The sequence below is a fragment of the Chlorocebus sabaeus genome, chromosome 3 (genome assembly GCF_047675955.1).
Source record: "Chlorocebus sabaeus isolate Y175 chromosome 3, mChlSab1.0.hap1, whole genome shotgun sequence".
NCBI lineage: Eukaryota > Metazoa > Chordata > Mammalia > Primates > Cercopithecidae > Chlorocebus > Chlorocebus sabaeus.
Genome location: NC_132906.1, coordinates 2,386,403 through 2,413,277, shown reverse-complemented (window position 1 = coordinate 2,413,277; position 26,875 = coordinate 2,386,403). Strand labels below are relative to the sequence as shown.

The window sequence follows — 26,875 nt, the reverse complement described above, 5'->3', positions numbered from 1 at the left end:
ATGCAGGGACACCACCAACCAACTAACTTCCTGCATCACGGTCTTATTTACAGTTATGTCTTCTAGATTTAGTGAGTTCTAAACTCTTGCCTCTTTATATCCCTTAGGTGATAGTTTAAAGAAATACGTGTAGGCAGAATTTAGTTCTAATTTTGGGTCCATTGTGAGCCACAGGAAGCACTTTAAAATTTTCATTGAAAATAAGGTGTCTTCAAACAGCCAGAAAAGTTCCCTGAATCTTTCACATCTGTTTGCCTAAACAGAAACAATGAACTCATCCGGCGTCAAAAGCCCATGCCTGGTCAGTAATACGAGTGAAAATTATTTGCAGATCTTATGAAAATGCAGATTCTGGTTTTGTAGGCCTAGGGAAGGTCTGAGATTCCTCATTTCTCACCAGCTCCCAGGTGTGACCACTGCTGTTGGTCCCTACGGAACATGTACTGAGTAGCTAGAAGCTAGATGACAAAACAGGATCCATCTTCCTCAGCTTTCAGAAACGGATTGTGCAGAAAGCAGTCTAGAATTCATCAAGATACCCTCTCCCCCTCCCCATCAAAAAGGCCATTTCAAAAAAGGGTGTCATATAAGCAAAATGCTTTAAACTCCAAGTGAAAGATGATGTCCAATGAAGGAGTCACTCTTGGTTCTTCTAGGAGATGAGGGAAGTACAAAAGTGCCTAGAGACATAAAGAGACCCTGCCTTTTAAACTTTCTATATTCTTTGCAGTAAGATCAAGATGTAAAAGTTGAGACCTCTACTTCTTTGGGGGGATTCTTTTTAACCTAGAAAACAACACAGCAGTTGCTCAGCATTTTGTTTTAAAGATGTACTACTAGAAACAGCCCCCAAGTATTGCATTGCACCAAACTGATGCAAGATCTACATCGAAATTTTTATGTTGACTAATTCCTTATAAAAACAGAATTGATATATTATTGGTCTAGAGGCAGGTGAGGGGGAAGAGGGTAGAAAAATGCTCTGGATAAGGAAGAGGAAGAAAACACTTATTAAGTGATATGTACAGCGTGTTAGACAATGTATTAAACTTGGTGTTCCTAATAGTCTGATGAGTAAATAACACTAGCTTCACTTTACAAGTAAAGAAACTGAAATTTAAGGAACTTAATCATCTAGTTCAAGTTTCTGCAACTATTAGAAGCAGTAAAGCCTGCTCCAGCATCAGCCTCGCCCTGTTAAAACATAGATGGCTAGCCCCCGTTCCCCTCACTGGAGTTTCTGATTGAGTGGGTCTTGGGTAAAGTCCAAGAACCTGACTTTTAAAGGAGCTCCCAGTGATGCAGAGGCTGCCAGTCTGGGGACCACAGTGAGAGCCACAGTTGGTTGTAGGCCAGGTGGTTCCACGGATGAGATCAAGCTTTGTGGATCTCAGGAAACACGAATGCACTTAGAAGAACAATGTAAAAACCTTGATCGAAAGAGAGTGGCCCAAGAAAAACCCAACTTAAGCCACCATGCATGGTCTTGTGTTTAAAGACACTAGTATTTGTAATACATTGTAATAGAAAACAAGGAAAGAAAAATCAGAAATTCTCTTTGGCATCATTTTCTATATTTTTACTGTTGATAACGAAGAAAGAAAAAATCAATGTTATATGACACACACATACACACACGTCTGTCTTCAGAAAAGAAACATACATATATTTGGAAGGAGTTGTAGTTTTTCATTTTTCATGTGAAAAATTGAGGATATTCTTCTCCAGCTTGATTGTTAACCATCAACTAATTTCTTACTACCCTCATACAGTACAAAATTGACGTGGAGAATTTTTATGAGGCGTAATTTACACCAAAAACTCCCCTCCATCTCTCCTCCATGTTGTGAATGAGACCCTACAGCGATGAAGACTCCTTTCTATGTTTCTATATTCCTGAGGCATATTTCAGAATTTGGAATCCGTCTGTTTGACAAGTAGAGGCACGGTTCTACCGCGGGGCCCCCATCCGTGGGCGTGCACGTGTTTCAGCCACGGGAGTGACAGCGGCCAGAACACGTGGCTAGACTCTCGCCAAGTCCATCAGACCGTTGTTAACAGGGCTGGAAGAGCCAAACCACAGCACCATCAATGCTGTGATTTACGCTTTGAAAACACTCCAAGTGGAGCAAGCACACATTTATCAATACTAATGCAGGAACTGCGTCTGTGAGAAAAATAAGACAAACAAACAAAAGGGGTAGTAATGGTTACACTCTGTAAACGAAGGGTGTCCCATGGTTTAATAACCTTTTCTATCCCAACTAAATCCTAGCTCATCATCTCTTTTTAAAAAGTGGTGCCTTCTCCTGAGCAATAAGCAATCTAGACCAAAATCTCCTTGACATTAAGAGGCTGTTTCTGATATACTTCGGTCTTCCTCCTTCCTGAACTGGCTCAGATGCACTTACAGGTTGCAGAGACAGTGCAGAAGTCAAGCACAACCTTGGATGTGTCATCACTTCTGGCTCTGCAGACCCTCTCTGACCAGTGTTTTCTGCTGTCCTTCCTTCTGTGCCTACTTGCAGTCCCTCTGCTGGGAACTGACTCATCCAGAGCCTTTGGATTTGCACTTGATGCCTGGGTCTGGACTCTGCTTTTGTTCCTAGGCATTGTCTCCAGTTCTCTCTCTTCCTTTCCAAATGCTATGGCCAGCTCTGCCCACTGGGGATCCATGCACGGCTCCTAGAACCCTGGTACTGGTGCAATCACTGGCTGGCCTAGTGGCCCAAATGGAAAAGTGGGTGAGGGGAGACTACAGATGCTCACACAGCACCTAATAAGTAACTGCACAATGAGCGTTTCATAAGGGATGAAGGAAGAAAGGAAGGAAGGAAGGGGGACGGGAGCACAGGGTGCTATGAGAAATGGTACTCTGGCCTGCCTGAGCAGGTCACCAGCAAATGTCTACAGAAAGCCCAGAAACAAGTGGGGCCACAGGCCTCAGAGCTGATGTCCACGTGATTCCTTTATTCTCTTTTCACCACTGATCTCAAATTACAGTTCCTGTGCAGATATTTAACAAAATTCTAGAATTATGTTAATAAAATCTTCATACCCTCATACTCCCTAATATGCCTTTCATTCCATTCTATCTCAAGAAAGCCATTATGTTTTAGTAATTTTACTCAGATAGGTCTTAATGAAGATACGTATTTTTCTTAATGGAAGATGTTTTTAAAAGCTTTTCTTCTCTTCTACCTCTGTTCACAGTCACTTTAGAACCATAAAAGAAAAGCTAAGTTGAGGAATCCCCCAGTTCTCCTATTTGCTCTTGAATGGCGAAAGCTCCCCAGTCCTTATCAGAATAGCTCATCCGTTCACTTATTAATGATAGGAGGACCACTGAATGTCCAGATTGCTGCGGGCCTATGACACAGAAGATCCTTCTGTGAAAAAACATAAACGAACAATTTTGACTCATCATCCATTCTATAGGAAACAGCACAAACAAAAAATGTGTGTGTCCATTATGGAGAAATCCATAATTTTATTCTCAGCAATCCAACTCTGTTGAATTCTGTGGAGTATACGGAAAAAAGACAGGATCATTGGAAATGCTACAGACAGTTTTGGAAATGAAATTTTAGCTCAGGCTTTGACACTTACCACACATGTACTTTCAAAAAGCTGCATGACATGATGTTACAATTAAAAAGAAAACATCAAAACATGTTGTCACATGCAAATATAAAACAATGGGCCATGTCTTAGAGCATCTGCTTCAAGTTAACTGCAGATGTGAAATGTTGATAGAAATTATTATCATTGGTGGGTGTTTTGTACTTTACATTATATCACAATTTACTTAATTGGTTCAGACATATTTTAATAAATTTGATCTTAATCCAATCAGGCAGAAGTGTTCTGAAAAATTTACGTAATTGTTATTATAATACCTGAATGCTCTCTTAAGTGCTTTCAACAGTGTCTAGGTATTTAGGAATTTGGAGTTTGGTTTTCAGAGAGTCTATGAAAATCCCATAGACATTACAATATGAGGTTCTTTTTCCATTTGAAGAAATTTTTACTCCTTTAATGGAAAATCTCAGAGAGAATTTTGGGAAAAGACAAAAAAGGGAGACAGAAGGCCTTTGATTAACGTATTTTACATCAAGTCACATGTATTGTTCTCTTGGCTCTGCACCTAGGACCTGTCCCCACTGGATGGTGACAGAGGCAGATCACAGCAAGACAGCCTAGCTACTGAAGGCATGTGGCTGAGAGAATCCTGGCATTCTAGGTGAAAGTTTCAAGAAACTGCATCTTCAGGTCACGCTGGGGTCAAAGATAGTTTCCTGTGAGGCTTAGTGGCCAACTGGAGTTCAGAAATAAATAAAAACAATAGAAATAGATAAGCATCCATGTTGATGAATATTGCACTGTACCTGGCACATAATAAACACTCAATAAAATGAAATAAAACAAAGTAAGATTAAACACCAAGAGAACATCGTGAGTTCTAACTGAAAGGAACAATAAATTTAAAATAAAGCACGCATTATCACTTGGTTATCTAGACTGAACTGTTCGATATAGTAGCCACATATGACTATCTAAATTTTAACTAATTAAAATGTGATGAAATTTAAAAATTAGTTCTTCCATTGCACTAGACACATTTCAAGTGACTAATAGGCACTTAGGACTGTATGTACACTGCAGCAGACACAAAGATACAGAACATTTTCACCATCAAACAAGGTTCTATTTAAAAGTAGTGCTGCTCTAAACAATTGCCTGGAAGACATCTGAAGGAAGGAATAAAACACGGCTCTGAAATTTTTGATGGAGGAAATACATAGAAAGGACAGAGCAAATGGTGCTTCACAGAAAAGCTAATTCATGTGATATGCAAAATGAGGAGAAAAAAGGTCAGGCGTGGTGGCTCACGCCTGTAATCCTTGCACTTTAGAAGGCCAAGATGGGCTGATCACCTGAGGTCAGGAGTTCGAGACCAGCCTGGCCAACATGGTGAAACCACAGCTCTACGAACAATACAAAAATTAGCCAGGCATGGTGGCACATGCCTGTAATCCCAGCTACTTGGGCGGCTGAGGCAAGAGAATAGCTTGAACCCTGGAGGCAGAGGTTGCAGTGAGTGAGACCGTGACACTGCACTCCAGCCTGGGCAGCAGAGTGAGACTCCATCTCAAAAAAAAAAAGGAGAAAAATATACATTTTTATGGGGACATACAGAATATCTGGAGATTCATTTTGCAGGTAAAATCCCAGGGGAAAAACCACTCAATCATCTAAATCCATCTGCTTAGTTTTTGTGTTGGAAAATACAAGGAGGGAAAAATCATTGTTTTAAATCAGGTTAATAAGACACTATTTGATGTTATTTTTAGTGTTCAATGTAGACTTACAGTCAACACATCAAAGAATGAAATGATCTGTGATACTTGGTGACAGGCAAAAGTACATGGAAATAAAAATTTATGGTATAAGGCATTATTTTAAATTTGGTTTTTCATATTTTTCTTTCAGTGGGAAGATAGCAAGTCTCATCACTGACGGCTTTTTTGTATGACTTATGATGACAACCCACCTTAGTGGTTCAACGCACCATTAAATTTTATCTTCAGTATATTCCCGACATGAAACCTAAATCTCTATTAAGCCTCAGCAATATAATGCAGTAAATTTCTCCAGAGTAGGGATAACCATTACATCTCTGTAAAAAACATCATTTTTTCCACATATGAAAATGGTTAAACTAAAAATTTAATGACTGAATCTAGAAAAGCTCCTTTAGGACATAGAAAATGAGTTTAATCTGTGAATGTGATTTATGGCTGTCGGGGCACCAAACTTCATCATGCAGCCATAGCACACAATAAAATATGCTGCGATACTTGCCCTCCCTAATGATGCTTGTCTTTGTCCTACGCATGTGTTTAGTACCTTGGTGATTCTCTCTGAGCTATAAGAACATCTATATCCACCCCGCTAGATGAGGCAAATGTAACACCAGCTATCAAGATTACTGACTTGTGACTGAAATATTGCTCAGAAGTAACGTTTTTCTATCCTTAGAACTACAGCATTCTATTTCATCCTGGAGGTAATGTGAAATATAGCGGGGGAGGGTTAAAGTATTAAGATAATGAATTAAACAAGACAGCTACTTAAATTAAGTCACATCCACCCAATTAGCCAATGTATTGGGAACTACAGCCACTTACCATGTAGTTGTGTATGCAAAATTATAACACAAATTTTCACTGAATGAACCAACACTGCATATTCTCAAGGAATCTGGGGCATTTTTATTACACAGGAAATGCTAATCAAGGTAAGTTCAAGGGACAGTGCTTTGATCAGTTATAGCTTTCTGCCAAATAACTGAGGTTTCATTTAGCCACATACTCTCATTACTTTATAATTAATCAAAATTTATGTAATTTCTTAGCCATTTAAATATGTACTTATTATTTTCATATAGTTCATTATACCAAGAATGAATAAACATGTTGAAGAAAAATATTGTTGGTACATCAAACGCTGACAAAAGTTAAAATATGCTATTTTGACATATTTTATATGAAGTTATTCAAATATTATCACTATGGATTTCCCTCATTAATATTCACACATTTCAAAGGTAAAAAATCATAAATTTTAGCATAATATCTTGCCATTGTCTTATTCCCTATATTATTTATTTGCTGTGTAACAAATTAGTACTCCAAAACTTATGCCCTAAAATAACACGTATTTATTGTTTAATACTCCTGTGGGTCAGAAATCTGGGCACAGCTTAGCTGGGTCTTCTCCTTCAGGATTTCTGACAAGGCTGTGATCCAGGTGATATTTAAGATCATAGCCATCTCGGGGCTCAAGAGAGCTAGAATCAGCTTCGCAGCTCTCTCGGTGGTTGCAGGCAGAATCCCGACCCTCAAAGACTGTTGGACTTAGGGCTTCAGCCCCTTGCTGGCTTAGCGCCATACCATCTGGCCCTGTCCATTACAGCAAGCTCGGGGTAGAGTGAAGAAGAGTATACCAGTGAGATAGAAATCACAGTCTTCTATACCCTACTCCCAGAGGTGATATCCCCCTACTTTTATTTACTCTATGTGTTAGAAACAAGTCACTGGGTCCAGTGTACACTCAAGAGAACGTGAATATGAACACTCAAGAAGACCGATTGAGTCCAACTGCCTAGGGAAGTGAGTAAAGATCTAAAGAGCGGAGTTACCAACCTATGTAGGAAGTAAAGATGAAAGGATAGTTTTGAGGGAGGAGGAGATAATGAATTCAGTTCTGTTTAGTTTGAAGTCTCCATGGGATGGTCAGGTGGAGGATGTGCTGTAGGCACCCGATACAGGGTCTGTGACAGGTCAAGCTGACCACATAGATAAGAAAGCCATTAGCTCACGAGAGGTAGGTTTGGGAGCAGGGGTAGAGAAAGAAAATATGAGGACAAGGACAGAACACTAAGGAGCTCCAACATGCAGGACCAGGCAGAGAAAGAGGATCTAGAAAGGGAACTTAGAAGGAATGGTCACAAAGCTAGAGCCGTCATCATAATAATATTACAGAAAAGACAAAAGCAGAAGTGAAGAAATAAGAAAATAAGAAAGAAAAAGCTTCTGTTTCATTGTTAAAGTAATACAAAGAGATAAAATAAGACAAGGAATTAAATATGTCCACGTGATCTGATAATTCAGAAGTCATTAGAGACCATTAACAAGTACATTTTCATTTGCTTAATGGTGTGGAAGATAAATTGTAATAGGTTTAGAAGTGACTAAAAGGTGATGAAGTGATGGCAACCCATACAGGCTACACTTCAAGCTTAGTCAAGATAAGATTTTTCTTTCTCCTGTCAATATGGTAAATTTTTGAAAGTATGTTGACAATGGTGTAAAAATATGGTACTACCATCCATTTCTGGTAGAAATAATTATAAATTGAAATATTCTTTCCGAAAGGCAACGAATATTGACAGCCTCTCATAACCCCTACATTTCACACTAGGAATGTATTCCCAAGAAATAAGCAGGGACGAGGTCGGGCAGAGTGGCTTGGCTCATGCCTGTACTCCCAGTACTGTGGGAGGCTGAGGCACGTGGATCATCTGAAGTCAAGAGTTAGAGACCAGCCTGACCAGCGTGGTGAAATCCCGTCTCTACTAAAAATACAAAAAATTAGTTGGACATGGCGGTGCAGGCTTGTAATCCCAACTACTCGGGGCTGAGGCAGGAGAATTGCTTAAAACCAGGAGGTGGAGGTTGCAGTGAGCCGAGATCGCGCCACTGTGCTCCAGTCTAGGTGACAGAGTGAGACTGAAAGGAAAAGAGAAGAAAAGAGAAGAGAAGGGAGGGGAAGGGAGGGGACAGGAGGGGAGAAGGGAGAATGGAGGGAAGAGAAGAGAAGAGAAGAGAAGAGAAGAGAAGAGAAGAGAAGAGAAGAGAAGAGAAGAGAGAAAAGGAGGGAGGGAATTGATCCAAAACTTCATAGGAGGGAGGGAGGGAATTGATCCAAAACTTCATAGGTTAATATTATTGTCACAGTGGAAACCTAAAAACATCCGAAATGCCTAACCATAGAAGATATTTCAAATAAATTAAGGAACACTTTATACGTTGGTAAAGGTAAAACTTTTTATTACCATAGCAGATAAGCCCTAAATTCTCAGTGGCTTAACAAAATATACTTTTACTTCTCCAACCAGTTGCTAAGGGATCCGGTCTGACACAAGTCCCACCCTATTAAACAGCCAGAGCCTGAAGTCATCTTGAATATATCTAGTCAGAAGATGGAGGAAGAGAGAAAGGAGAAGGCATATGCACTTCTTCACCAGGTGGAAGTAAAATACATTCCTTCCATCTCCCTCAGATGCAAGGGGAAGTAAAAAATGTAGTCCTTAAATAGGCAGTTACTCCCAACAAGCATTTTCTAGTATGGAAGGGGAACAGGATCTCTGGGCATAGCTAGCCTTCTCTGCCACAGTCCTCTTCTCTCGTCAAAATGTATCCATGTGCATCCCCATTCCTACTTACAGGATCTATTCCCCACACCCCAGTGGACTTCGAAGCCCCATGTTGAATGTGTTAGATACCCTGGTCAGTCTGGCTCCCCATGTGACCGAATGCAGCAGCACTCTGCTTTTCCAACAAACGCCAAACCCGTGTATCATTTCTATTCTCTCTCAATGTTTGCCTACAAACAGAAACATTTTGCCTGGGGCCATGTAATTTTCCAATGTCCATTTTGTGAGTTGAGTTGTGGAATTCCACAATTGAATTGAATTTGGAAAAGCCGTATTGAAGACCTAATCCCTGATACCTGTGTGTGTGACCTTACTTGAAATTAGGATCTTTGCAGATATAATCAAGTTAAGATAAGGTTATACTGGATTAGGGTGGGCCCTACCTCCAAGGATTGGTAACTTTATAAGGAGAGATTTAGACAGACAGACAGACAGACACAGACACACACACACACAGGTAACTTTATAAGGAGAGATTTAGACAGACAGACAGACACACACACACACACACACACACATTGGTAACTTTATAAGGAGAGATTTAGACAGACAGACAGACACACACACACACACACACACACATTGGTAACTTTATAAGGAGAGATTTAGACACACACACACACACACACACACACAGGTAACTTTATAAGGAGAGATTTAGACAGACACACACACACACACACACACATTGGTAACTTTATAAGGAGAGATTTAGACAGACACACACACACACACACAGGTAACTTTATAAGGAGAGATTTAGACAGACACACACACACACACACACACATTGGTAACTTTATAAGGAGAGATTTAGACAGACACACACACACACACACACACACACACACAGCGATAGACATGTGAAGATGGATGAAGATACAGCTCCAAGCCAAGGAGCGTGAAGGAGCGTCAACCGCCACCCCCAGCAGCTAAGAGGCGCAGAAGGATTACTTCCCAGAGCTTTTAAGGAGAAAGGCCCTGCCAACAACTTGATTTTGGACTTCTAGGCTTCAGAACTATGAGGGAATGAATTTCTGTTGTTTCACGGGCCCAGTCTGTGGCAGCCCTAAGGAACTCATACAGTCTGCATTCAACCAACACATCCTACAAAGATTCTATTTCCACTTTCTGCAGTTATGGCTACAGGCAAGTTCATGATCTTTAAACTTATTTTTGGAGACAGCTGAACCAAATGTTTTGTTACCCCATACCCTGGGCCTCTGTCTTCCCATGCTTCCGCGCAAGGTCTTTTACTGTTCCCTGCCTGGCATCTCAAGAATGTCACATGTTTTAGGATATTTATTATACTAGCACTCACTTTAAGATACTAGTTCCTATTTTAAAGTAACACTAATCAATATAACAGATAAACTCCATATTTCAGTGGCTTAATCCCATGAAATTTTGTTTCTCACTCTGTAAATCTAGCCGGCAGCTGGGGGGAGAGGGAGTCCCAGGGCGTGGAAGTGTTCTACTCCGGAGGGTCATTCATGACCCTACTTTGATACAGGCTCTGCCAATCCTCAACACATGGCTTCCAAGGTGACCCTGGCCATTGTGACCCAGTAAACAGATGAAAGAAGTCACAGAGCTTGGAGAATACCCACTTCTTCACTATTTTGGCCCATAAGCAACACACACGACTTTTAATAAGCGCTTAGTCACATGGCCCTACTGTGGTGAAGGTGTCCTGGAAGGACAGTCACACCCCAGAAACAACTTTACAGAAGAGAAAAAGAGCATTGCAATGGGCTGAATGTTTGTGTTCCCATAAAATTCATATGTGAAATCCTAACCCCCAATGTGATAGCATTAGGAGGCAGGGTCCTTGGGAGATAATTAAGAGTGTGATCATGGAGTCCTCATGAACAGGGTGAGTGTCCTTAGAGAAGGGACAGGTCTCTTTGTCATGTAAGGACACAATGAGAAGTTGGGTCTGCAACCCAGGACCATTAACTAGCACAAACTTTGCATTCCAACACTATTCAAGAGCGTGAGAAACAGCTCATTAAAATACTTACAATAATTACAATTACAAACTTAAAATAATTTACATTGTAAGGCATATTTCGTATTTTTACTCTACCTGTATCTAAAATATATCATTACCAATAGGCAGCAGTACATATGTGCATATGTGGTTGGTTATATATTGATATTATCAGTGTTTGGCATGTGAGTAGGATTATTTGTAATTTTTATTTATTTTTTATACATTTCTAGGTTTTCCCAATTTATATTTCTAATTTAATACATATATACTTTTTGAGTCTGAAAAAGAATAAGTATTATATTGATCATAGAATTAAAGAAGTTTAGCATTGTACCTGGCACATAATAGCTGCTCAATAAACTTTTACTGGATTAATGAAGGACATTGGATGAGAAAGAAGAGAGAATGGATAGTAATTAGAGAGCATTTCAGGATCACAAGAGAGTTTCTGTAAGGGTAGGCTATTTGAGCATGTGTATAGGTTGAGGAAAAGAACTTAGTAAAGAACAAATAAACCTAAGATACACTATTGGAACAGAAGAAACTGAGATCAAAGGCCTGAGGGCAGACTGATCTTGGGCAGAAACAGAGACTAAAGAGGAGAGAAGCTTTGCTGAGAAGACAGGCAAATAATAAGGAAGGGAAGGAATTGTTTCATAGTTTATGTATATAACTTTATCTCTGTTCATATTTGATGTATATAACTTTATATACTGTTATCAATACGGCAGAGTTGGTGTTACTCAACCTGAAAAGTCTGTACTCTGACTTCTATAGCATCTACACCTCTAAAATTTTCATGTAAAATAGAAAAGGTCTTCCAGAGACAGTGAAAGACTAGGCGCTAACTAGAAGGCTCTAATGGAGTTTTCGGGAGGATAGCGCAGTAATGAATAGTCATTGTGTTTAAACTAGGGAGCAACGGAAGATTGAATTACTAAGTGTTCTGTAATGCAGTATTTTAGAAACTTTGTCTCAAGTTATATGCTACTTTCTGTAATTACAGAAATCTAATGTGTTTTTTTGTTTTTTTTTTTTTTTTTGAGACGGAGTCTCGCTCTGTCGCCCAGGCTGGAATGCGGTGGCCAGATCTCAGCTCACTGCAAGCTCCGCCTCCCGGGTTCACGCCATTCTCCTGCCTCAGCCTCCGGAGTAGCTGGGACTACAGGCGCCCGCCACCTCGCCCGGCTAGTTTTTTTTTTGTATTTTTAGTAGAGACGGGGTTTCACCGTGTTAGCCAGGATGGTCTCGATCTCCTGACCTCGTGATCCTCCCGTCTCGGCCTCCCACAGTGCTGGGATTACAGGCTTGAGCCACCGCGCCCGGCCAGAAATCTAATGTTATTTTATCTAATTTTGATCTGGGTGCAGACGGTGTCAACATCTTGGCTCTAGAATCAATAACACGTGTTTAGGTTTTATGACTGGTGATACACCCCCTTGGAAACCATTCTCCTGCATCATTCAGGCCACTACAACAGCAGGTGAATCTTCATGATGTTTTTGTTAGTCTCTGATGGAGGAGACACCAGTACAGTTTTGGCACATGGACTGAAAATACGTAAGATATAGTTCGCAAAGCCAACATTTAGAAAAGTTCTGCCTTTGTTAAAAACAAAATTTTATCTCAATAACTTCAAATAATTTCACACAATTTCTTATGCCCTAGTGAGTCTTGGTCTTAGGTATGCATATATGACTTACCTACTTTTTTCCTGCTATTAGCCAAGATCGGCAGCCCCCCACCCATGTCAGCTACACTCAAATTTGCTAGTTTCCATACTAAGAGTTCTACCTACTCCTTTTACACTCAGGGGAAGGAACAAGTACTCCTTGTACTTTCCACTTTAAATATAGAGCACCTGCCAATGCACTTAGCACATAAAGCTTCTGCTCAGTAAGTGTTAGTTACTAATACACGGAACATACTGGTCTTTCTACACTGCTAAGAATTACCAGTAGTCCAACAATACACTTCCTAGCTCACTAATGAATGTGAGTTTAAGAAAGGGCTCAAATCAATGGAGGGAGAAATTTCTTACATTAAAGCATTAGACAAGGAGTGAATTCATTGTTCAACAATAAATGTTCTGCTGGTTATTAATCCAGGTCCTGGGGATGGTATGTAGAGCTACCAAACCAGCTAACTTCCCTCAGTCATCTACAGCTATAACAGAGTTTGTGCAAGCAGAGTTATAAAGACCATAAGAAGGAAGAAATCCAAGCTGGGCCAAGGCTACCTGGAAGAGAATGATGATGGAAGTGTTTACTAAGATTCCTGATAAATAAAATACCATGCATGGGATGGCTTATTGGTGAATTTCAGCTGTTTCAGGCCAATTTTCTTATAATCCCACATGTGCTCACCAGCTGACCCATGTCGTCATATCATCTGCTGGACATTACTGAGATAGTAAGAACCTTCTCCTGGGATGGGAGTAGGGATACAAATCAGTTTTCTCAAAGTAATGTCAGTATGTGTGAAATTTACCATAACCAGGGGATTGTCAAATATATATACGTATCATTAGATAATCATTGGCTAATCTTATTTTAAAAGTTAGTGTATTCATAACTACTATAAAAAACATTAAAATTGCCTAAAAATATCATTACTAATGCTTAAATGTAAAGTTAGCACAGCAGTGAACCCGAACATTTTAGAGTTGTAGAGGCTCTAGAAGTCAGAGTCCAGAATTTTCAGGCTGACAAACACCAACTCTGCCTAATTGGACACAGTAGCGATTAAAGTAGAGGACTATTAAGTCCTATCAATATCTCTTTCAACCAATCATGATGCAATTTTTACTGTCAACTTTGTAATCTGTATTAAAGAATAATATCTTCTTTCTTTGTTGTGTTACAAGTGATGTCCTATAGGTCATGTCAAAATTTAAAAAAAAATAAAATGAGAAATCAATTTTGTAGATAATTTAGTTCTTATTCCTATCTACCAAGATTTTTCTCTTGTAATATTCAGATAAAGATAAGTTAGGGGACTTGAATCATACCGAGAAAGCTTCAGTGTTTTACTTTATTGTGTTTGGATGAACACAGACATATTAAAGAAAAGATAGACATCATTTCCTGCCATTCATCTAAGGACAATTCAGACTTAATACATGCAAACAGCATTTTTTTAAACAATCATTTAAAAAGCTAAGTGCTCCTTGAAAAACATTAGTGACCTCTGTTAATCACCAGGGCTTGTATTCTCATCCTTATTTGCACTATTTGTACTGTGTACATCATCAGCCTTAGCGCATCTCCATCCTTGATGCCTGTTTGTGAACAAAAACAGAGTTAAGCAAGACCTAGTAAGTCCTTCACGTGCGTGGCCCTAAGCATTCTGGCTACTAAAGGCAGCTGGATTTGAAACCCAGTAGGATCCAACTTGCAAAGATAAGGAAACTAATACAGGGTATGGCCGTAAGCATTGATCCACCTTTCTGGGTCAACAGCTGCTGGTCCGTGGGTATCTCTGATGAAAGCAGGGGAGCACGAGGAAATGGCCACGAACGTATCATGCATCACTCTTTCCACCATCCCCACCCACAACACCACACCTTGATTTTTAAAGGAATAAACTGCAGCACCCAGAGGATTGTTTAATTTTACTGAGAAAGTCCAAACTTGTAACAGCAATAAAAGTCAGAGTTTTCTGGTAAAGAATCAGTTTGGATTGTTCATGAAACATCTTTTATTCAAATGCCTCCAACCTGCTAAATGAAGGACAGGAATCCATATATTTTATAATAATCAAGAAAAGTGCCATACTGCATGGTGTTTCCTAAGGGAAAGCTCTGATGGAATCACAACACGCCATCATTAATGAAGTAACATTTCATCGCATTCATTTGACGACATTAACCCAGCACAGTGGGATACCCCCCTTCATTTGGCCAGTTGACAGCTTCTGGTGGCTTCTGAAATGTGAAAGATGTATTAAGTTCATACCTACTGAAGACATGGGCAAATCATTCCTGACACTGTGCAGTTTCACTTGATAAATCCAGAGAATGTGTCAGCAAGCCGAGTGTAGTCATCTGTGAAAAACACTCTACTTTTAAATAGAAAAATAAAACTTATTACACTTCTCTTTGCATCTTTAAAACGTACAGGCTTACACGTGAATATATCATTCTGCATTTCCATACCTATAAAATACATACCCCACTAGAAAATGTATTCTTGTTAGATCCTAGAATCACTAGGTTCTGGTTGCTTGAGAGAAATTTCTTAAAAAGCATTCTGGCTCAGTTTGGTATTCTCTATGGTTGTCTTTTACTGACAGACAAGGCACTTTGTGTTATTTTAACATCTTATATCCATTCACTCCACTAAATATCTGCTTTCTTCACAGTCCATAGACATAGCTGTAAGAAAGTCTAGCCACAGAAGGAAATTTTAATTTTTAAGCAGTTGATGAGATGGCAATCTGTCTTGGTTGCTGCCATAATCTTCCATTTACAGCTGACATGTTTATTCTTGGGCATTTAAACTGTGGCCCAGAAAGCCATGAAGGGAGGCCAGTTATAAATGTTAGATTTGATTGGAAATGACATTCCAAAATAAACATGCCAAAGTGCAGCACAGTGTTCTCCTATGCATCCACGCTGCACCACACTCAGCACACAAGCCCGCAGACACACAAACACACACAGAGCATTCGCCTGTGCAACTCCACCACACTCAGGCGTGCACACACACAGAGACGTGTGCACGATTTCTATCTGATTCAATCAGAGGGAAGAAAATGAAGCGGGCACCGGTCAAAACAAATGTCATTCTACTCAGCAGCAAAGCATGTAAGGAAGGCATTAAGCCTCATCTTCCAACACCAGAGAAGAATATTTTTAAAGACGCAGAAGGAAGTATTCCTCCTGAAAGATCAGCTGGGAGGTCCCCTTTCCACATCACTCAATTCTCTAATGAGAAAATAAATGAATGAGAATAATAAAGGAAGGAATCACTTTGAAAAGATATAGACGCACAATAAGAATAACCCAGACTGGGCCTTCTGCCCAGAAAATCAAGCGAACGAAGGCAAAATCTGGAGGGGGGAGGAAAAAACAGATTTTTTTTTTTTTTTTTTTTTTAAAAGAGAATACTTGAAAGGCATATTTAGCAAACTATGGGGGAAAAAAAAGGAAGCAAGAAAAACAGCGTGAACAAGTGTGTTTACACAATGGGAAGGCCTGGGAAATGAAAGAACAGAAGGCAGAAGCAAGTAAAACACGGAAACGCGAAGCCCACCTTTCTCCGTAAGGCTCTGCCTTCAGGAGCCAGCATATTATGTCAAATATCCTGCAACAGGAGGAAACGGAGGTGGAAACCCTTAATTAGAAATCTTCAAACTCCTGGCCTGTTTCTTTTTTTATTACTGTGTCTGGGTGCCAGAAGGACACATATTAATTTTCATCCCATTTCTCCAATTTGCCTTTATTTTTGGACTGGGCCCCCCCCAAAACAAAACAAAACAAAACAAAACAAAAACAAACAAACAAAAAAACACCATTAGCCTGTATCTGCTAGAATTATCCCCAGGATGGTGAGAAGGAGATAATATTAGAAGATAACAAATTGCCAAATGGTCAATTCAGTCGATGTGGCTGTACGTATGGAAGGATGAACTGGTGAAGTTTTAAGCTGCTAAAATTTCTAGTAATGTTACACAGGCAGAATCATAAAGTTCATGCTTCTGAGGGTAAAGAAATTTGTTTCTGCCTGGACTCAAATGTTAACCTACTCTTCCTGCCTAAAGAAACAATGTATAAATCCCACTTATCTAAGTGTGGGCTGAGCTCCTGGAGTACTCAGAAAGCAAGAATGGACCTTGTACCATTGTGAAAACCGTGAAGGATCAGGTATTTTACCCGACCTGCAAGCTAAAAGTTAGCCTGCCACCATTTCATGCTTACCCCTGAAGATATGAGACTCCTGGGCTAGAGACAAAATATTTTATTACCTCCAGCAAAAGCAGTAGTCAGTGACTGTGTAATTGCATCAATTTTCCAAGCCCCAAGTCCCACAAGAGCTTAAACAGACAAATGACATCTACATTGACCATGGGTGGCTTTACAAAAGAGAAACCCTGAGTTTGGGGTATTCACTGCTTTTAGAGTTAGTGAAAGCCAGATTTCTTTTTTCTGCAGGGCGATAGTACCTCATGCCTCAAAGTTGCTCTCACTGCAAAGAAAATCCTAAGTCCAGGTGAGGATCAGTCGGGGACTTGCATTTTGGGGACATCGTAAGATATAAATGAGCACAAGACTCCCAGTGACGAGTGTCTCCCAACAGGCACCATGCACATTACGAAACCACTGTTAGGATAATCATCATTGGTGGCAGGCATTTTGAAGAAATCAAAGCCCTTTCAGAAATACAGCTAGTGGTAAAGATTGTGCTTCAAGTTTGAACTCCAGGAACTGCAAATTAAAATAATTAGTAAGAGTTCTCTGAAACGTTCACTAAATTCTCTGAAATTTAGGAAAGCATCCACATCTGCCTCAGCTCAAAGCCCAGCTGAAAGACCTTGGTGAAATTATTTAATCTCTCTGTGCGTTAGCTCCTCCTCTGCATTAAGGAAGTACTAATGATAACTAATTATTAGATCATCATGAATATTAAACGACTATACTTCTAAATATAACACCATATAGACGTCAGCCACTACTATCACTGCTACTGTAATCATAATAGTATACTGGATGGGAATAATATGGAATGCACATTTAATAGGACCAAGATAATTGAAAAAGATAATACGTATTAGAATTAGTAGAAAAAAGTTTTCTTAAGTATTTCACTAAGTCGTGGCCAGGTTCAATTAGATGTTAATATTAGACTTCCACTTCCAAAGAGATGAAATAGAAGTACTTTTTCTCATTCCTTCTGCTAAGTACCATTTAAAACCCTGCACGTTGTGTATAAAACAAACATAAAAAGCCTCTGAAAGACAAAGGAGAAAGCTCACTGGCTAGAGATGGTAGGATACAAGGAACAACATCATGGTGAGTTCCTGGAGGGGTTTAGTTTGGGTTTTAGTGGGAGAAGCTGACAAGTCCAAATGTCAACAGGAGCAGATAAAAGCAAGCCCCCAATAAAAATGCCTGCTCTCCTTAACCAAAGAACCAGAAAGGAGCAGCTTAGCAAGACAGAAAACTTTCAGAGCATAACTGCTCTGCTCCAGCCAAAGAAAAGACAGTGGCCCCATATTCATGCCAGCAAAGGTAGAGTGAGAAGCCTAGACTTCCACTTACTCCAGGGTGAACAGAGACATCTCAACCTCCCTACTGGGGTCATGTCAGAGAAGGCAGAGAAGGGAACTGGGACGTTCATCCTTGCCACATGGTAATGAGGCTGCCTCACTGCAGGGTCAGTGGAGACTTTGTGGGAAACCTGGACTTCCACTCCAACCAGTAGTAATGAGATGCCCCTCCCTCTCCTTGATATGTTGGTGTCACAGGTGGCCTAGTGCAAGGTAAGTGCACTAGGTTTTCGCCATCACTCAGTGATCATAAGATCATTCTCCATGCTGTCAGTGGGACCATGTAGGGAGCACTCATGATGTATTTCTTCCTCTCCTTCCCAGGGGAATAAACAGGGGCCCAGGGGCTGGAGGATCCAGAACTCCCATCACTTTCCAGCAGTAACAGGAAACTCTCCATTTCAGGTATCAATGAGTGCCACGGGACTGGATTTCTTGCCCTAACTGGCGATAAAGAGGCAACTCACTCCCCGTTTTTCTGTCAGAGGATGTCAGAGGAAGCCAACTGATACATGTTTAAATAAGACCCAGAGAGTCTCATAACATAATACCTAAAATGTCGTCATTTCAATAAAAAAAATCACTCATCACAACAAGAATGAGAAAAATCTCAATCTGAATGAAAAGACAATCAATAGAGGCTAACATGAAGATGACAAAGATGTTGCAATTATCTGATAAATACTTTAAAGCAGCCACAATAAAAATATTTCAGTGAGCTATTCTGAACATATGTGAAGCAACTGAAAAATAGAATCTCTCAGCAAATAAATAGAAGATATAAAAAATCAAATGGAAATTGTAGAACTGAAAAACATAATAACAGAATATTTTTTTAAAACCTTAGTGTATGAGTTCAACAGTGGAATGAAAGGGACAAAAAGAAGAATTAGTGAGCTAAAACATAAAACAATATAAATAACCCAATATTAACAATGGAGAGTAAACAAACTGGAAAAAAAATAAATAAACAAGGCCTCTGGGACCTATGGGACTATAACATGAGATCTAAAATTCTTACCATTGAGACCTCGGAAGGAAAGGGGAAATAGAGTGAAGCTGACATGTACTCAAAGAAATATTGGCTGAAATGGCCCAAATTTGGCAAAAGACCTAAACCTACATATTTAAGAATCTAAGAGAAATCCAAACAGAAAAATTCTGGACTCTGGTTGCCCAGACTGGAGTACAATGGCGCCATCACAGCTCAGTGAAACCCCCACCTCCCGGGTTCAAGCGATTCTCCTGCTTCCGCCTCCTGAGTAGCTGAGATTACAGCATGCAACACCACGCCCGGCTAATTTTGTATTTTTAGTTGAGACGGGGTTTCTCCATGTTGGTCAGACATATCTCGAACTCTCGATCGCAGGTGATCCGCCCACCTCAGCCTCCCAGACCGCACCGGGCTATGGTTTTTAAAATGGGAGTTCCTCTGCACAAGCTCTCTCTTTGCCTGCTGCCATCCATGTAAGATGCCACGTGCTCCTTCTTGCCTTCCACCATGATTGTGAGGCCTCCCCAGCCACGTGGAACTGTAAGTCCAGTAAAACTCTTTCTTTTGTAAATTGCCCAGTCTGGGATATGTCGTTATCAGCAGTTTGAAAATGGATGAATACAGCTCATAAATATGTAAATGATAGAAAAAAAAAAAAGAAAAACTCTTAAGAAGTCCACCCCAAGACATAGCATAGTCAAATTTCTGAACACTGAAGACAAAGAAAAAGTCCTGAAAAAAGCAAGATAGAAATAAGCAATTGTTTATATTGAAAAAAATAATTAAAATGGTGGCATATTTTTCACTGGAAATCATGGAGGCCATAAGGAAGTAATCTACTTTTCAAGTGCTGAAAGGGAACTGTCAAGGGAAGAATCTATATCCACTGAAAAATAATCCTTCAGTAACAAACAAGAAACCAAGACATTTTCTGAGGAAGAAAAAGTAATAGAATTTGCCGCCAACAGATCTATCTTTTAAAAAGGTTGCGAATAAAAATTCTCTAAAAAGAAATCATAACAAAGAATCTTGGAACATTGCAAAAGAGAAAAGAACAAAGGAAAGAGTTAAGTATAAGCAAATAAGTTTTCCTCTTCAAGTTTCTAAATTATGTTTGAGGGTTTAAAAAATATAATATTCTCTAATGTAGTTCTAAATATATGGAGATAAAATATTTACAATTTTGTTATGAATGGGAGAAGATAAAGAAATGTAAAGAGATGTAAGGATTCTATACTTCACTTGAACTGGTAAAATATCAAGACCAGTCGGCTATAATAAATTATGTACCTATAATGTACTATCCAGAAAAACTACTAAAATTGCTACACAAAGAGATACTTAAAAACACTACAGACAAATCAAAATGTTATTCTAAAATGTGTTCAAGTGACCCACAGGAAGGTATGAAAACAGAGAAGTCAAAACAAGACAGAACGAATAGAAAACAAAAATAAAATATCAGCTTAAGCCTTAATATATCAGTAATCGTATTAAATGTAAATGGTCCAAATACATCAATTCAGTAACAGAGATTGGCAGAATGAATTTGAAAACATGACCAAACTATATGTTGTGTATAAGAAACTAAAGTCAAATATAATGATAGGAGTAGGCTAAAAGTAAAAAGATGGGGAAAATATATTATGCAGCCATTAATCTAAAGAAATTAAGAATAGCTATATTAACATCAAACAAAGTAGACTGTAGAGAAAATAAAATTACCAGAGAAGAGTATTACATAATGATAAAAGGGTAAATCCACCAAAACATACAAATTCTAAATGTGTATAAATGAAACAACAAAGCTGCAAAATATGTGAGGCAAAAACAGAACTAAAAGGAGAAATAAACAAACTCACAAAGTTGGGAACTTCAACATCCCTCTCTCAACAATGATAAAACAACTGGAGAGAAAATCAGCCAGGATCTGTAAGAACTGAAAACACATCACCCAGCAGAGTCTAACCAACATTCATACTTCAATCAGAAACATTTTTTACACTTACAGAACCTTAACCCATGAGAGATCATCTCCTGGGCCATTAAACAAACCTCAACAAATTTAAAAGAACTGAAATCACACAGAGTGTGTTTTATGAACCCAGTGGAATCAAACTAGAAATCAATAATGGAACGATAACAGAAAAACGTCCAGACATTTGGAAGTTAAACTATATATGTTTAGATATATATAAACTATATATATCTATATAGATATATATCAATATATATAGATATATAGATACATACATAGATAGATAGATAGCTATATATATAGTGACCATGGGTCACAGAGGAAGCCTCAAGCAAAATTAAATATATATATATATATATATATATATAGAGAGAGAGAGAGAGAGAGAGAGAGAGACTTGAAGAGAAATAAAAACACAACATGTCAAAATTTATAAGACACACTTAAAGCAGTGCTGAGAGAAAACCTTAGGAAATTAAATGTCTGTAATAGTAAAGAGAAAAAATTCAAATACATAATCTAACCTTCTACTTCAAGGACCTAGAAAAACAAGAACAAGAGAAACCTGAAGCAAGCAGAAGGAGAAAAATAATAAAGTTAAGAGCAGAAATCAAAGAAATTTAAAACAGAAAAAAAATCAGGACCAAATGTTAGGTGATCTAGCTCCTAGAGCTGACGTGGATTCAGTGGCCATGAAGAGCACTATCCAATTATGATCTTTCTTCTACTTTGTAATATGAAAGATAAACAGAAGCAAAAGGAGGAAATGGTGTGCACTTCTAAGTAACACTTTGATGTGAGCTAGGATTTTAGCTCTCCATATAGACAGGAGAAGTTTCCATCTACCACCACATGGAAAAATGATACATAGAAATTTATTTATTACTTTAGTGGATCTTTGAATTACATGCATCCTCTCTCAGGGTATCCGTGCATGAGCTATTGGATGAAAATTAAAAAAGAAAGTCTGAAAATTAAAAGAAAAAGAAAAAAATAGAAGAACGAAGTCTGAAAACATCTTCCATCATGGAAGAATACTGTGGTAGCATGTGATGAAATAGACATGTGATTCCCTTCCCCAAAGTATATCAGAAATTGCTAGTGTTTTGATGCTTTCGGTTGGTACCATGAGGTTGCATATTCAAGTGAAGGAACAGAATTCCAAGAAAAATGAGGCATATGTAGTTGGAATAAAATTTTGTAAACTTTGCAGCATGAGGAACACCCCCTTGTGGCTGCCAATCCGCCGTGCTGCCCCGGCTGCCAAGTTCTCCCTTATTAATGTACTGATTTTAATGATGACAGCAAAGAGAGTAACAGAGAGACTTGTTTCGTTTTGATTTTGCTGTGTCAGCATTTTTAAAATATTAGCTTCACCATTCAGCTATACTATCACATTCTCCAAATTGTTCCAAAACTAATAAAATTAAAGATAGCATCATTCATGCAGCTGGTAAAAAAGGGAGCTTTTTTATGTCTGAGTGGATCAATATTTACGCATCAAAATTGTAGCATAAAGTTTTCAAGTTCTAATCTGATATCAGTTAAATGGGATAATTTAGACATGCCAACTTTTAATACCACATAAAATTATGTCATTTAATGAATGCTAAATTTAGACATATTAGAAGCATGGGCAAATAAAGTTGTAACCTAAAATGAGGAAGTAAAATCACCTTTTATTTCTAAACATCATGGTAGTTGAGGTTGGAAGTTTTTAAGATGTATATATGATATACATCATATATAGAGATACCATTTTTAAAAATTACCCAAATAATGTAAGCAGCTACACAGACAGAAACCAGTGTATTATAGCCACAAAACTCAAATAGGTTCAGCTCCAACTCAGGCTATCAGTGAATCAAAAAGAAACACACATGGTGTCACAAAATCAGTTGTGCATGAATGATTTCATAATTCTAATTATCCCACTGATCCGTTTTGTCACATTTATCATGCACTGACTACACAGTCATGTCTCTCAATCTTTAAAACACCACTCTGCTGTTTTCTTTATTCCTCACCCTTCCATTCCTGTTGTCTCAGACTTGGAGTATTATGATGGATGCCACCCAGATCCTGTTTCAAGTGCTGCCTCACCTCCGCCATGATATTCTATGATTGCTTAAATTTCCTAAATTGCAACCTCATCATTTTACCCTCTACCTGAAATATTCCAATTGTTCCTCACCCTTTTCAGGATAGACTCCATAATCCTTATATAACATATTAGGCCGGGTGCAGTGGCTCATGGCTGTAATTCTAACACTTCGGGAGGCCGAGGTGGGTGATCACTCGAGGTCAGGAGTTCCAGATCAGCCTGGCCAACAAGGTGAAACCCCATCTCTAATAAAAATACAAAAATTAGCCAGGCATGGTGGTGCATGCCCATAATCTCAGCTACTGGCTACTCAGGGAGGCTGAGGCAGGATAACCACTTGAACCCAGGAGGCAGAGTTGGCATTGAGCCGAAATAGTGCCACCGCACTCCAGCCTGGGCAACGGTGTGGGACAAAGAAAAAAAAAAATCAATTCCCATATAATCTGACCTCTGCCTTTCCATGTTTCTTTCCTCACCCCACTCCCCACATTTGCCTACACACCAATGGTGCAGCCACTTCGAGCTACCTAGTTATGACATTCTTGCTTTTTCACAAACTATTCCTCTGCTTCCTGGGCCTGGGAGGACGACTAAAGCTGCACCAGGGAAGGGCCTGTCCCACCAACTGAGAAGGGGCGGGGCTCCCACTTGCACCCTGGCTGTCACTGGCTCTCCGTAGCGCGCGCAGCCCTGGGGGCGCCTCCGAGATTGGAGCAGGCACCAACAGCAATAGCAGGGAAGAGCCAGGCAGCTGGAGCAGGCAGTCGTGAGCCTGCAGGGGTTGGTGGCGGGGAGGAGCCTTCCTGGCCCCGCAAGAGCACAGAGATGACGGTGTCTGGAGCCATGGCAGGGCGGCTGCAGCGTCACCCGGAGCTGGAGGCCCGGCCCAGAGGGGCAGGGCTGCTGCCTCCACCATGGAGCATTATAGCCCCAGCCACGCCTCCCCCCTGCAGCCTGTGTCTTGGCAGCCATGGCTCTACATGGGCGGCTGCTGCCATGATTAGGATTCAAAAAGCAAAAAGAAGCAAAATAATAGTAGTAAAACAAAGAAAACAGGCCGGGCGCGGTGGCTCACCCCTGTAATCCCAGCACTCTGGGAGGCCGAGGCGGGCGCATCACGAGGTCAGAAGATCGAGACCATCCTGGTTAACATGGTGAAACCCCGTCTCTACTAAAAATACAAAAATCTAGCCGGGCGAGGTGGCGGCGCCTGTGGTCCCAGCTACTCGGGAGGCTGAGGCAGGAGAATGGCGGGAACCCGGGGGGCGGAGCTTGCAGTGAGCTGAAATCCGGCCACTGCACCCCAGCCTGGGCGGCAGAGCGAGTCTCCGTCTCAAAAAAAAAAAAAAAAAAAAAAGGTTCATATATCAAAGTAAGTTACTATGGTTAGTAAAGATAATAATAATGACTATGAAGTGAGGTTTGAGGATGCTCAGTAAATTACGTGCACCTCTTGCACCTAACTATTGATCTTAACAGATAGGACATAAGCATTAGCAGTTGGAGATCAAATATTGCCTTCCTTGCTTAACAAACTGATATTTGAGAAAGTAAGATGGTGGCAACAGTGGGCTGCTTCATACTGAACCGCAGAACTGCACTCCGTGTAATAAACACAGGAGCAGCCAGCTCCCACTGAGAAAGAAGGAGGGAAGAAACTCTTTCCATGCTCACGTCCCCTCCAGAGCTCATCCGTGAGGAGAGCGTTGCCCCCCCACCTGGGGTGGACGGATAAAGGGGTAAAGACAGGCCAAAGGTGTGACAAGTCTATGTGCCTGCCCTCAAAGAAAACATGAGGAATGCCCATTATGTATTTCACCCTGCAAATGACTAAGTTAAAGGCATTTGTTAAAAGAATAAGAATACCAGACAGCAATATTAAGATGTGAAGACTTTAAGTTGCATTACATTAAAAATTAAAAGGTAACTACTAAAAGAACACAAAGGGAAAGTCTATACCAATATAGATAAAAAGAGGAGTGAGTAAATCTACTTATCCAGTAAAGAATGTTAAAGAATAAAACAAAAATCAAAGAAAAGGTTTGGTATATAAACATAGATACACGGAAGTCTGGATGTATTAGTAATCATAACAAATGGTATTGCAGACAAAAAGCTGAATATAATCATAAGGAAATTTAAGAGAATTCCAATTTAGAGACATCTGATGAAACGAGTGACCTATGTGCTTAAAAAATGCAAACATAATAAAAGACAACAAATAACCAAGGAATATTCCAGATAAAGTAGATAAAGAGATATGATGATTAAATTTGGTGCATAATCTCGGGCTACACAGAGTCTTAGCAAAAGCTGTTATAAGAGAAATTGTTGGGACAAATGATAAAATTGGTATAGAAACAGTAGATTAGATAAAATATATCAATATTAAATTTTTAAAATTTGATAAGACACTTGTATATTACAAAATAAACACTGAGGTCAAGGGACATAACGTATATAATCTATTATCAAAAGGTTCAAAAAATTGCATATAGGGGGATGGATATGTGCATATGAGTGTGTATCAAAGGAAATGATAAATTCATGTGGCAAAATATTAAAAATCAGTGAAATCTAGATTAAGTGTATAAGATAATTATACTAGTCATGTAACTTTTTTAAAAATTTTAAATTATTAACAAATAAAATGTCTAAAACTGTTAAAAGAGAGCTGACAATAGAGTTTGTGATCATTTTAAAAACAAAAATAGCACTGTAGTACTGTGTGTGGACACACTGGAATGTAGGATGAGTATAAGTTCATGAGTGAGAAGGATACTACTAACTTCAGAATGCAGTTGTCCCCCCTTATCAGTGGGGGATATGTTCCAAGACCCCCAGTGGATGCCTGAAATCATGGATAGTGCTGAAGTAGGAAATTTCCCTGACCTCTTGACAGGCAGGATCTGGCATGCACAGGCACTGGCAGGGACAAACTCCACTCACTCGCTGCTTCACCTCTCACAGGAGGGGGAGTGCAGGTGAGCAGGTACAGGAGCTGGGGTGGGCACTTTTGGATGCCAGCAAGAGTGAACTCCATGCCAGCCCTGCAGCAGCAGCTTGGGGAGGGTGCCCACGACCCTTGAAGCCCCAGAGAAAGTGTTACACTGCCCTTGTAGCTTTGCTATCTGCGGATGTTTTATGTGTTAACAGCTCAGTGGAGGGTCAGTGTGACGGCCTTTTGCACCTGCACCTGAGTTCTTGTCCCACATCCAGGAGGAATGAGGTTGTACAAACAACCTGAAGACAGTAAATGTGGGGGGTTTTATTGTGATGAAAGTGGCTCTCAGTGGGACGGGGAGCTGAAAAGGGGATGGAGTGGAAAAGTAATCTTCCCTGAAGTCGGGCCATCTGCAGCCAGACTTCCCTTTAAAGATACGCTGTCAAGCCATCCCTCTGAAGTCAAGCCACTTTTCTCCAATGTCTAACCATAGTCTCTGACATCCAGCTGCATCTCCTCTCTCTGCCGGTTCAGCCTGGGGTTTTTATGGGCACAGGAAAGGGGGTGGGGCAGGCCATGGGTGGTTCTG

At 39.8% G+C, this 26,875-nt stretch overlaps 1 long non-coding RNA gene across 1 annotated transcript in view; it reads right to left on the bottom strand.

Moving 5' to 3' along the window:
• Positions 1–1,557: 1,557 nt before the first annotated feature.
• Positions 1,558–26,875, bottom strand: part of LOC119620100 (uncharacterized) — a 66,860-nt gene continuing 41,542 nt past the window's right edge. The window contains exon 2 of the long non-coding RNA XR_005236556.1: positions 1,558–3,520. This is a non-coding gene — a long non-coding RNA (uncharacterized lncRNA). The remainder of the gene's footprint in view (positions 3,521–26,875) is intronic.